Raw genomic sequence first — 10,000 nt, forward strand, 5'->3', positions numbered from 1 at the left:
TTCACAAAAAGTTGCTGATGACACAAGAAACCAAATATATCCCAGGTTAAACTCACATTTCTGGATGAAAGCATATACTGGAATTCATCAGCTCCTGCCCTATCTACCTTTACTTAGCTTCTCCCACCCATACGTTCAGTCATCTTTTTATTAAAGTCCTCCATCTTAGGACTCATTTTTGCTGTCTGCCCTGCTGCCTAAAACTTTCTGCACAGAAACACAGCTTCCTACCCCTACTCTTGACTCATAATACTCATATTGACAAATGGACAAACTGCCAACAGGGAAATCTCAATGAAAAAATAAATTATATTTAAAAGTACTTTATATAAAATCAGGATGCGTGTTCTTTCCTCTTTTCAAGCCCATGTATCTTCAAGGTATGGTTACACAAGAACTGTGTGGTTTCAAAGTAGTATTTATGCATTAGAAACTAATTGATCTTAGGCCATCAAATCTGATTGAAAATTGCATTTTCAGGACCTGAATCACTCAAAATTACCAGGGGAGGCAGGGAAGGGGCTTTATAAACTTTATAGCAAGCTTTCAGCACTGAATCCAGACAGCTATTAGCTCAAATATTATCATACAAAGTCTATGCAACGATACAATCTCATACTGATCCTACCACATCTTCCTAATAAGCACCTACCAGAAAGATAAACTTGCTAAATGATAGGCATATAGAATGGAAATATTCTCACCTTTAAAGCCTTTAAACTATTTAAGGAGATGAGCAAAGCAGTATTTAAGGAGTTGAACTTGGCAGTAATGTGGAAAGAAGTGCAATGCATCTCAGAGCAACACTGAATTGTGTGCCATATGTGCCATTTCTGCAGATTGCCAATGCTAGACTATGACCTTAACTTGCAATCTTAATTCTACTAAGATAATATGTCTAAGTTCTCAAAACAAGTAACGTCTACTTAGCTTGATTCTGGTGGCTCACAACTTGCAGAATATATATAAATGTGTACATATTTTAAAATGTAATTTCACCACTGAGTGGTACCTGCTACTTTTAAAAAAGCATCTGTAAATGATTAACAAATTTTCTCTGCCGAAAAAGATACTTGCATGAAAAAACAACAGAAAAACAAATGCACCTCAGAAAACTGAGCAGTGTGTGAGGTAACATATAACATCCTTGAAAAAAAACAAAGTATGGTACATTCAACCGATGCATCAGAATGGATACAAATGTCTGACTGTCATATCCTGCTAATTCTCTCAGAAATGACATCAAGGGCTTCTGCATTTATCAGCACTCGAGTATCTTCAGTTCTGTGGGGAAAAAAAGTGTTTTCGCAACTGCCATCACCTCAACTCAGACTGAAATAAGATTGTTCTGTGACTTGTGCATCAGCAATAGGTTACACTCGTCAATTCCTGACCTTTGCTACAGCTTCGAAATACCACCAATTTCAAATGTACCTGTCCTAACACACTGAGCTGAGTGCCTTGTTTCACAGAAGTGACTAAGCTGGCCCATTGCCTTCAACACAGAGGCATAGCAGAAGGAAATGTAGGCCTGAAGTTACTGGATGGTGAACAAGTGCAGGGGTGAAACAAGAGCAGGCACTTGCAGCTTCTGTATTTCTGCCCTCTCTCCAGTACAGTTTGAGGTAAAACACTGTCAAAATTTAGTCCTGTTTTTACAAGCTTTGCTGCCTCTGAAAACTATCCTTTACTCTGTTGATACTCTAGCTCTTTAACATCGTTGCTTTTCAGAGCAAAATCTGCTTTTATATCTCTATCTCCCAAAATAAAAATGTTTTGAAACACAATCAAGTATAAGTGAAATGGGACTGAAGGTTACTTCTGTGGGGAAAACAGCCTTGTGAGCCAGTTGAAAGATGTGATGCAACCACCAGGCACAGCCTTGTGATTCCCATTTTATTTATTAAGGCATAATGGAAAGTTTAAAATTTATCATCTTCCAGTGTTATAATATTCTGTCAATTTTGTAGCATTAATCTAGCTGCAGAGCTTTTTATAACATACAATCACTTAAAATAGTGTCACAGCCTACTGTTTAATGCACATGAAGGTACGTTTCATTAACACTACTCCATGAGGTTTTACTAGGACAAATATATAATTTAGAAAAAAACTGAACATCTGTATATAATAGTACTTCAAAATCTTTTATGCCAATAAAACGTAAAGTTGTATTTGAACACTTTTATTTTTTTATTTATCTACAGGATTCTAGAATACAGTGCCGGGATAAAAACCTCCCAGATTTGCACAGTCTAACGGAACAGTTCTTAAAAGGAAGCAATTTTTTTTTCTTTCCCCCCAGTTCCATTACCTTTAATCAGCTCCCGACAGTAAATTTCTCATTTGTGACTATAGTGCATGCTACCTAATCACTAACATTTTTACCTGAGGAAAGCTTGGTTTGCTCTAAACACGTTCTGGGTAAGTTTACTCCAGAAAATCTCATGGATTTGTATTAGATTCTGAGGGGAAGAAAAAAAAAAAAAAAGGATGGAAGTGTTTGAATTCTGTAGAAGCAAATAAATCACTTGACCAAATGCTCCACAGGGTATTTTACATAAGCACAAGTAGCCTGTGGAATTCAGGCACAGGAAGAACAGAGAGGAAAAATGGAACTGTAATTCAATCTATAAATTAGACAGAATGGGACTCATCCATATGTTTTTAAACATAGGCCTTTAATTTTTAGGAATAATGGATTGTCATGGATTTAGAAGATCAGACTCAAACCACTAGGATGAGTGGGAATGCAATAAGTTCTGATATCAAATCTTGGCACATTTTTCAGGAAGCAGAGAGACAACATGTATGCTCCAAAGACTGTAGTGAAATTTGCATCCTTAGGACAGCTCCCAGTAACCAGCATCATCAGAATAAATACATACTGACATCCAATACATTCAACTCACGGACTGGTAGATGCTTGATAAAAAATTAGACTTATTAATTGTGAGCTAAACCTTATCATCATTTCTCAACAAAACAACCATTCACTCAAAAGTTTATCTATTTTTCTCATGCATGTTTGCAGAAGCAGCCTGCTAACTTCACTGTATATTAAGGTAGCGGGTTAAGCTTTGAGCAGATATTTCCCATGAAAAATTTCCTTTTCGGGATGTAGACCTGACTAGCTTTAAGAATCAAATCTAACCAATAATATATCCCTTTCAGCTTCTGAGTACCCCTATGTTCAAGTGCATATGGTTTTAAAACACAAATAAAACTCATCTCCACACATGCATCAAGGGCTGGGAAAGAGCAGCATAGCATGCCTTTGGACATTTGCAATCAGCTAATTTGACAATTCTCACATTTCTTATTTTTCTGTCTTGTTAAATTATCCTATCCTTTGCATCCAAAATAACCCAACAGCATTTAATGGCAAGATACCACAAGATACTCTGACCCACAATTAATTTCCAAGCATATTAAAATATTTATTAAAAAATACATTGTTTGAAACTCTAGAGGTCTCTCAAAAGTGATGAAAACTACTCTTCTGCTAATAAAACAAAGGAAACACAATGAGTTTAATTTAGGTCACAGTGACATCAGAAAGGTTTATTTATTGCCAGCTTTGTTGCATCCAACAAAGCTTTAATCTGTGACATGCTGAAGCTTGTAAAACAGCAAAGTGGTATGGTATCAGAGAAACTACACCATGCCATACATTTCTAAAAATGTCTGGTGTCAAGCACATTACACTCAGCAACATCATCAAGAAGAAAGAGGAGGGATTTTCAGGGGTTGTTTTGTGTTTTCAGTTCACATTTACAGCTGAACAGCCTTTGAAAATTCCTGTAAAGACTTCACATACTGACAGACAGCTGTTTTTATGTAGTCAGAGATGATGAGAAAACAATGTTTTTAAGAAGCTGGAAATCAGGGCAGACCTTAGGTTTTACAAAGGAAAAGGGTGAGAATCAAGGCTTTTGCTTCTGTAAACTGCTGAGCTCATCTAGTATCAGAAAGCTGCATCTCAGTAGAGCAGAATGTTGGGAAAATTGAAAGATTTCAGTACTTACAGGACAAAATTATTTTGCTTGTTTGTTCAAGCTGAGGTTTCATCAGATGTTATGGGAAAATAAGGAGCACAGTGGCTGAGGAATCAGAAATTCCACCTTTTTGAGGGGAACGTACGGTTTTGGGTACTCCCTGTCCAATCCTATCTGGCTGACCCCCATGCAGCCCTACATCTTTTGGAAGCAACACAGGGCCATTATGGACAGATTAACAGAGACTAGGGAAATAGGCTGGCCCAAGGGACAGGAGGCCACTGAGAATGTGACCAACAGAAAGTTTTTTTTACAACAGCTGCACCTGTCTAAAAAAAGGTTCCTATTAATTCAAGGCAAAAAAAATTGGAAAGTACAGTGAATAATTATAGATTTATAGTTCAGCTATTGCTTAATTACATTTAACATATGGTACCATGCCTCAGACCTCCTCCATTCTCAGAGTTATCCAAACCCACATGCCAGCAATAGCTCATATCTGGTGGGTAAATTTAACCTGAGTTCATGTACCAACAGGAAAAGTTCACCTGCTTGTGAGAAGGCCGAATCTCACTGTTTGTTTGTAAACCTCCCCAGCATGAGCTAATTCTAATACAGAGTCATTACAGTGTAACCTTCTGTTGCAATGCTTATAAATAGATAAATAAACACTTGGATTTTGAAAACTTCCCTTTTAAGGTATTCTGTAAAAAAAAAAATAATAATAATAATAATAATAAATTAGTTTTACCAGTGTCTCAACTCATAAAAACTGATTTACTTTGGAGGAGTGGCTTATTGTGCTTTTATAGATTGAAGAGATAGAAGGGAGAATTTCCTTAGAGCTACAATAGAAGACATCTTACATAGAGGTTTGCAGAATTCTCACAAGTTTTGCCTTTTTGTATTTGTTTGGTTCTGATTTTAAATCAGACCGTTCAGTTAAAGGGTTATATTAAAAAAAGAAAATATTAAAACCTGGATTTAGAAAAACCCAACAATTTATTTTTTATTCAATTGGTGATTTTTTTCTTTAATCTTTGCTGCTTTTAATTTAGTTTCACATGAAATCATATTGAATAAAATAAACCTGTCACTTATAACAAAATTCAAAAAGAAAACCAGAAAATCCCCTAAAGGAAAAATAAGACTATATGCTGAAAATAACATAGCACAGACTTGATAAAATTTTTAAACAAGGAAAATGGTAATACGCCTTTTATTTCATCTCCGGGGTTGATAACTCTCTATAGATTGGTTTCTACAAAGTTACTTATTTTGTTATTGTATTTAGAAAAATATCTTTACAGTCCTTTAAGAGAATAAATGTTGGTTTGTGATTTTAATACATTCTAGGAATAAGAGCCCACAGTTGTCACAGCAGAGCAATACCAACTTACATTATGATTTTACTGACATCAGTAAAATTTCAGACAAACTCAGTTTGACTTAAATCAGCTATAAGCACTATTTTTTTCTAAACCTAATATTATTATAATGCGATTTTTCATTATTAGTCCAATTCAACTTGTATTGAAGTCAATGAGATTATGCTGAGTTCTATAAGTATTAGATCAGGCTCTGTGATGATGCTACAGCTACGACAAAATGAGTCTTGTCAAAAGGACTAAGATAAAGTATATCAAGCTGATATTGTTAACAAATTAGTAGTGTATTAAGAACAGAGTTTCCAAATTCTCATTTACTTTTCATCTGTTTGTTTATTGCATCTCAGTTCATATAATCAAAGTAACCACTCTTTTTCATTTTACATGAGTGGTTTCAGTCAATTTTCTTTTCAGGGTTCTTTCCACAGGCACAACATACAGAACAGTTTGCCAGCAACACTGGAAGAAGTAAAAGAACTTAAGTAAAATACATGCCTTAAAATGTTGCTTATATTGCACCAAGGGGAAGACATTATGCTGACTTTAAAAGATCTTACAGCACTCAAACAAAATGTAAAGTTTTACTCTGGTCAGCTTATCAAAACTTCCCTGAAACCGGGTTGTGCAAGATTTTATTTTCGTTTCCTTCTGAGTTAGGCAAAAATACCATAGGACTTAGGCATTAAGGTTGACTTAATATTATTTTGATAACAGCGGAACCACAATTCAGTGCGAGACGCTAAGACTGATATAATTGTTTTAATATAACATGCAAAATGTTGCACATGTGAAATAGAAGAATTGAGAGCAAAGAGGAATATTATACGTCTGAGAAAATAATGAATATCTTGCTAGAATTCATGGTCTTCTTAATACCACACATTTTGCTAACATGCCAAGTGATATTCAGAGTGCTGTGGTGAGTCCTAAATCATATATATTCTATCTACTGCAAAAATTGCACATTTAAAAATAATTAAAGCCAATATGTCTAAACCACAGCATACAAACTGATGCACAATCTCATTAAAATACACTAAGATTTCTGTAGAAAATGTCTCTGGATTCAACAGGAAAAAAATGTCTGCTGGAGAGTACTATAGTATTTATCACTATTGTAATGCAGCGTTTATCACTAATGTGCCAGCAGAAGCCTTCTTCTCAGAAGGTGAACTCTTTGAAATTAAACAGAAATTAGCACATGGAAAGTGCTTAATTGTTGTTCAGTTCCTCTTTTTCAAAGGAGGAGGTGCGTAACATTACCAAGATATGCATGTATTTTTAATTAAGGTACTATCATTCAAGGTTGTGATTCCTAAGCCAATTTACTCTTTCAAAATGCAGTTCTCCTTCTAAATATAAACACAAGAGAAGCAGAGTATTGTTGCACAAATCATTATGCTCTTAGCAGCTGTTCTTTTATGATCTCTATCATTTTGGAAACAATAGGAATATGAACAATTTACTTTCTGCACCTTTTTGTGACCTGCAGATAAATTTTCTCAAGATTTTGCTTGTGAATTCTAAAGGCATTTCATTATTATTTTTAAATAACTGGCACTACCTACTTAAAAAAAATATATGTGCAACAGAAATTGCAAGAACAGTAGCATCCAGATCCAAGTATTTCCATTTTGTATGGTTTCATCTTAAATCTTCAGATTGACAAAACAGTAGATTTTCAGTACAGCAGGTTACTTTTATTAAACCACATTTCAGATGTATTTCAATCATATTTTATTACCCTTTAAAATTAAATGAAATCAGAAGATTTAGGAGATTAAATGCCATTAAAAAAGATTACACTATCTTTCCTATTACAGTGTAGTTTTCTTTCCAAGTTTTCCTTTCCAGTCTATCCATATCAAAATATATCCCTGCCACCAACAAAAATGTATTTGGTGAATTTAGATCATGGGTCACATATTATTGGCTAGAGAATAGATCTGAAAGCATTCCTAAATAGTAATTTCCAAGATACAAATACTATATGGTCAACCATCTAAAATTAGGATATTTTTGATGATGAAACAGCAGCAAATGACATTGTCATCAGTGATAAACCATTATCAGCCTCTTCAACCTTCAGAAATAAGTCTTATCCTCAATATGGCGACAGTGAAACTAACATATGTACCCAGAATATGTGCATGTGTGCTTCTCCTTCCAGGAAGACTGCTCAGCTACTGCTAATAACATACCAAATTTTCACACTGAATTTTGAAGGACTCTTATTTCTAGACATTTTTCCAAGCTGTAAGAGTGTGGGTGCTGAACACACTTGCTCTTCTTATCCTAGGGTGTTGTCTGCTCTTTTAGCTGGAAGCAAACCTCTAGTAAATTCCTATTTATCTCCTTGCCAATCAAGATGTGAATGAGTGACAGTAACAGAGCCTTATCTAGGACTCCTGTCTGCTGTGCATTCTGCTAAATGATGTCATCGCTCTAGCAAAAGAAAATAAGCAGATTATTACAGTGACTAGAAGCAAACTAAACATTTGGATTTTTGCATGGACAGATTTACACACTGTCTGTCAGATAAAGCACAGTTTGCCTGCTGCTTACACAAGAATGTGCCTGACAGCTTCTTCCCAGCTTTAGTATCTGATTACATAAATAGGCCATTCCCCACCATTCCTGAAGACTGACAGTCTGTCTTGGTTTAAAGAGCAATTTCTGACTATCAGCCTTTCTGTCTTGCACACTGGGCTGATTATCATCAGGGCACTTCCTGGAGGTCCAATCAGTTGTGGCTTCTCTTGCACTCAGAATGTTGCGAAACTTATAGCCACAAGAGCATATATAAAAAAAAAAAAAGAAAAAAAAAAAAAAAGAAGAAAAAGCCCATTAAAAAATAAAATTTCCAGTAGTGATTCTAAATTTGCATCCCTCATCGCAGAGTAAACTCTCTCTGACTTCTCTGAGCATTTAGATAAAGATTTCAGATGATTGCTATTTTCAGGAACACAAAAGAAAAGAAAAATAAAAAACTGAAAAATCAAAGAGAAAGAACAAACACCTGTCCACCAATAAGTAACAGCTAACTTATCCCCCACCATAAAAAGGCATCTTTTTCATGATTACAACTCAGGAATTTCATATAGTTGCTCCATTGTCCAAGTTTGCAGTTGTACTCCCAAATTAAACTTAAAAACTGTCATATAAAGGATATTCATAACCTTATGGTGTTTTTTTTTGTTGTTGTTGTTTGCTCTTTTTTTTTTCTGTATTAACTTTGGAATTGTTAGTCTTTTTTAATAATTCTACTTTTCCAAATCATACTTCAATAAAACTGTGTTTAAATTAGATGCACTTTACTGCTGCTAAAATATTTTTAAGGTTTGAGCATGTAAAAGACATTCCATTTTTCACAGCTAAATGTATGCAGGTGTTAATGAACTTGCTTAAAAAATGGTTCTGAGCACCAAAAAGAATAAACACATAATAACTCTGCTGTTTACAATGGTAAACAATCACAAGTCACAACCACAATATTGTTCCTAGTTATTTCAGCTATAACTTGCGAGGCTTCATAACCAGACAAACCAGATGAAATATGTTGCTGCAGGTCTGCTCTGATGGATCCCTCTGAAATATCCACATTATTGCTTTTATTTTATTATGTACCACACTTCATAACTGTACACAGCAGAGTACAATAAAAACTGCACTACACTCCTTTAAGTGCTTATTAAATAGGTCAAAAAGTTACCATAACAAATAACTTGCTCTATGCAGGGTCCATTAATAACACATCTTGTTGGGACTCTAAAACAAACAAGGGGGAAAAGCAACTGTACAGATGTGTCTATCATGCGTTACTACTGCTTAACAGCTTTCACCTAGAGAGCGTGGTATTGTTATCGTAACAGTAGTCAATTACTATTGTAAAATAATAGAATTGAATCAAGATGCAAAATTGAGGATGCTACTTCTAGGGTAGGCAAAGGGCAGGAGAGTGCTCTGGTCCTACGTGTAAGTTCTGCTGATCTGTGAAGACAGAAAATGCTACAAAATCTAGTACAGATTGGAATCCACATTTTCCTACAGTTAGGAGCCACGAGATCTAGAGTTCTGATTCACCAGCACAAAACATTTTCCTCCTCACAGCAGCATTCCTAGAGCAGTATTTCCTACATCTAAGCAGAGGGCTGGAGAAGAGAAATGTGCAGAGATGGGAAAGCATGAAGCACACAATGGAGCAGAAAAGGCACAGAGGCCTGCTGCAAGCTGCCAGGACGCAGCAGGCAAGGAGGAGGTGAAGGCCCTATGCACAAGGGGATGAGGAGGGACTAAGGGGAACCAAGGTACATGAGGTACCTGGGAACATGGATTGAAACAAAGAAAGGAAAACACTGCAAAACAGAAGGTGAAAGCGGTGGGTAAGCCAGGACAGGGGAGTGCAGCCACACTGTGGTCTGTGAGGGGTACGTGGTGGTATCGGGGCTGCCCCAGACACTCAGCGACAGTAACAGTCATGCAGCTGATCAGATGCGTGCATGTGAAGGCAGTAATCCAAATTTTATCAGGATGTAAGAGAGGCAAAGACAGATATAGATGGCACTGAAAAATCAGCAATAGGCAGATTTACAGATGGCTGAGAAGTGGGAGAAG

The 10,000-nt window shown here is 35.9% G+C and overlaps 1 protein-coding gene across 3 annotated transcripts in view; it reads right to left on the reverse strand.

Moving 5' to 3' along the window:
- The window catches only part of ZNF407 (zinc finger protein 407), a 351,093-nt gene that overhangs the window by 150,440 nt on the left and 190,653 nt on the right, over positions 1-10,000 (reverse strand). The gene's annotated exons all lie outside the window — the stretch shown is intronic.

This window comes from Phasianus colchicus, chromosome 3, assembly GCF_987193195.1.
Source record: "Phasianus colchicus chromosome 3, bPhaCol1.hap1.1, whole genome shotgun sequence".
Lineage (NCBI taxonomy): Eukaryota > Metazoa > Chordata > Aves > Galliformes > Phasianidae > Phasianus > Phasianus colchicus.